Genomic DNA, 4,156 nt, shown 5'->3' with positions numbered 1-4,156 from the left:
GTCATCTGCACACATTATTCTTGATATTTGTTAGACTTCCTTAAGGTATCTTACCTTCGTTAACCTTCTATGCGAGGTCAGATGCTATGAAGAACCTTGCCAACCGTATCATATTCAATTAATTCAACGCTAGTTAGCTTCTTTAAAACGAATCGTATAGCGTGCCTTGCTTTTAGAACAATGATACAATAATGTGAAAAGGGGATTGACCAAGTCCAATGTAAACTTTTTTTATTGGACTGTCATAAGAGGGAAAATTCTAATGGAGTTTTTGAAGTTTTTTTGCAAAGTTGAACAATGATGTAGATAAAGTTGTATTGAAATATGTTTTAAAAAATAAATAAATTGACATTTCATGATATACAAACAACTAAAGTTATCATGAAGGAGCTTGGAGATACTTTTTTCTTTATTTTACTTGATAATTCTTGAGATGTATTGATTAAAGAGAAAATGGCTATTGTCTTACCATTTGTTAATGAAAATGGTCAAATTGTTGAATAATTTCATGGAATTGTACATGTTCTAGAAGCAATGTCATGCTAATCAAAGCAACAATCAAAGACGTATTTTGTAAGTATAGATTGAGCATATCATATTTGTGTGTACATGGTTATGATGGAGCAAACAATATGAAAGAAGCATTTAATGGGTTGAAGACTCTCATATTAAAAGAAAATGAACTTGCATATTCACTATTTTGCCGATAAACTCCAATTAGCAGTAGTGTGGTTGCACAAGATCATTGAGCACTTGAATTGTTTTCAGATACACTGGTAAGGTTGCCAAGTTTTTCTTTTCTAATTCATGCAAGAGGCCCAAGCTTATTAGAGAAGTAAAATGTATAAGAAAGATTAAAGCACTTGAGTTAGGCAAACTTGAAACAAGATGAGGGTGAATCAAGAAATGAGACTTAGATGACCTGGTGATACTCGTTGATGTCCTCATTTTGATACGACACTCAGTTTAATGGACATGCATCATGTTGTAATTAAGGCATTGGAATTCATTATAGACCACAAATTCAGAAAGATTTGAGGCCATTATCTTGCTATGTAGATTGCAAAATTTTGAGGTCGTGTTTGATTCACATTTGATGAATAAAGTTTGGAGATAACTGAAACACTTTCACAAGCACTTCAACAAAAAGATCAAAATATTGTGAATACTATGAATTTAGTTACAAAAAAAAAAAACAATGCCTTCAAAATATGAGAGATGATGGTTGACTCTTTATCAACAAAAAATATATATTTTGCAACAAATTCATTGTTTTAGTGTCAGGTATATGCGATATAAGCACTCCTCCTCGAGGACGACCAATGCATACAACTGAAAATGACATATTTACATCATTATTATGTTGGGGTGTTGTGTGCTATTATTGATCTACAACTTCAAGAGCTAAATAATCGATTCGTTGAGGCAGAGCTTCTCCTTTCAGTAGCATGTTTAAGCCAAAGAATTGTTTTTCATGCACATAGAACAAGATTCGAAGGCTAGACTATTACGAATTTTGATTCAATTACAAAAAGCTGTTTGAAAAGGACATAGCCAACTGCTAAAACTTTTGTTTCAATGACCTTTGATGGGATCAGACTTAACTTATTCAATTGAAGTTGACTCTTCTCAACAGGGCACTCTAGTGGAATTGTCACATCCATCTCTTGCCAACATCTCTGCATTTGTCCAATGCAGACCTCCATCTGCACCCTCGATCATAGCTTGAAATTGATCTTCTCTTATTCTATCAATTAATGTCTTAACATTTGCACATCATTTAATGTCTGCTTTCCTTCCCAAAGAAGTTAACCCTTAATAACCCACTAGACTTTTGATATAAGTACTTAGTTCGTCTTGATGAGTTCTATCCTAAAGACTTTCATGGCATATACATGAAAGACTTAGAAGTTCATCAAAATTATATATCAAAGATATGAAGACCTTATGGAGTGTTCAAATGTAAATTCTTTGATAGAACTTGCAGAAATAATTATGACAACAAGAAAGCACATAGCATTTCATTTGGTGTATTTGTTGATCAAGTTGGCAGTAACTTTGCCAATTGCAACAAAAAAAGTGTTGAAAGAGTATTCTCAAACATGATAATATCAAAGTTGGCTTCATAACAAAATGAGAGATGAATGGGCCAATGATGCTTTGATTACATTGAGAAGGATACATTTGAGAACACCATTGATGAAGCAATCATGCATGTTTCCAAATACGAAAAACCGATGGACTGAATGTGAATTTGTTCGCAATTATAGTTATTTATTTGTTTTTTGAAACCCAATTATAAATTTGTACAGAACTATAGCTATTTGATTTGTTTTTGAAGCCATTATAAATTTGTACAGAACTATAGCTATTTGATTTTTTTTTGTACCACTTATAATTCTATACAGAACTTAACTATTTGATTTGTTTTTTTGGGGCAATTGTAAAACTACATAAAGCTATAACTATTTGTTTTATTTTGGGTGCCAATTATAAATATGTGTAGAACTATAGTTTTTTATTTGATTTATTTTTTGGGGCTAATTGTAAATTTGTACAAAACTATAGTTATTAAATTTACTTTTTGAGGCTAATTGTAAATTTATTCATAACTATAATCATTTGTTTTGTTTTTTTAAGCTAATCGTAAATTTGTTCATAATTATGGATATTTGATTTGATTTTCAAATTATAGCTCTTTTAATTTATAAGTTTTTTATTCTCTATATATTTAATGCGCCTCAGTCAAAGTTTATAGCTTCTCCCCTGGCTGAAGGCAAAGAGAGTAGCATATATACAATAATGTCCATAATAACTGTGAATCGTTTGAAGTACTTTTAGGTAAGTAGGTGATAGATGGTATGATCAGTTTAATTAATAGTTCATAACGGGCCACAAAGCTCAACATTTCCCCTAATTTTAAATATAATAGGACTTAATAATCATAAGAGACGCTTGTCAGCTGCTGACTTGATGAGCAACATGAAGGTCGGATCTAATAATAGTTTATTCTCAACCAGCAATTGTGTTAGGTAGACTCTGGACGTCAGATTTTAATAAAAAGGAAATTTCCCACCGTATTAACCATGGTTATGATAGTCCTTTTCTGTTTTGAAGGTTTGATCATTGTTAGAAAAGCCCTTCTCCTTTCCAAGATTTTCAAATTTATCGTCTTCCCTCTAATCTAATCTACCACAGTTCAAATAGGTGAAAATCATTCTTAATCTATTGTTTTTCAAACATAAAATAATAGTTCAGGTTGATTTCCTTCACACAGGTTAAGGAATAACACATTAGTTCTACTACTAAGCAAGCTTTTTTGGACAAATCTATCACCTTGCCTTATGGTATTTCTTCTGTAACGGTGCAATGCCATAATCAATTGACAACAGTTGGCATTACTTGTCATTGGTTGATTATGGCACATATGAACGTTATGAAGACACACATTTTTAAGGATACGATCTTAAAATACTTTTTTTATAGGCATCGAAGTTAACTCCAGTTAACAGCAATACAAATGGTTTATTATAGAATTCTATTTGTAATGGTGAAATGTCATAATTAATTAATGACAAGTGCCATAATCAACCAATGGCAAGTAATGCTACTTGTCAATCGATGATGACATTGCACCATTATATATATATATATATATATATATATATATATATATATATATATATATATATATATATACACACACACGTGTGCGAGATGATTATAATACACTAATAGAAAATGTTATTTTTGAATTCATCTTTACAAATTAATTTCATACGTTTTTTTAGATGCATAGATTATGTTTTAAGATATCCCTCAAAGGGTTGATGCAACGGGCAGAGATGGTAGGTGGTCAACCTTCAATTTTCTTTGAAACCAGGGAAAAGGTGGGAGAGACGGACGGTTTTGGGCTTCCTCTCACTCTTCTCAAATAAAAGTGAGACTGTTTTTCTAGCAAAGTTTAAAGTTAATAATAAAATGACAACTTGTAACAGCAAACAAGAATTTGCCCTGTCATTAAAAAAAGAAAAAAGGATTTTGGATTTACAACGTTTGAACACAGAAATGACCGAGAAAAAAACTAGTTACTTTGAGTACTATTGCAGAAAGAACTTGTATTTAGAACCATTTCCATCTCCCCTTCAGACTGCAT

Source organism: Nymphaea colorata, chromosome 10, assembly GCF_008831285.2.
Source record: "Nymphaea colorata isolate Beijing-Zhang1983 chromosome 10, ASM883128v2, whole genome shotgun sequence".
NCBI lineage: Eukaryota > Viridiplantae > Streptophyta > Magnoliopsida > Nymphaeales > Nymphaeaceae > Nymphaea > Nymphaea colorata.
This window is presented reverse-complemented; position numbering follows the sequence as displayed.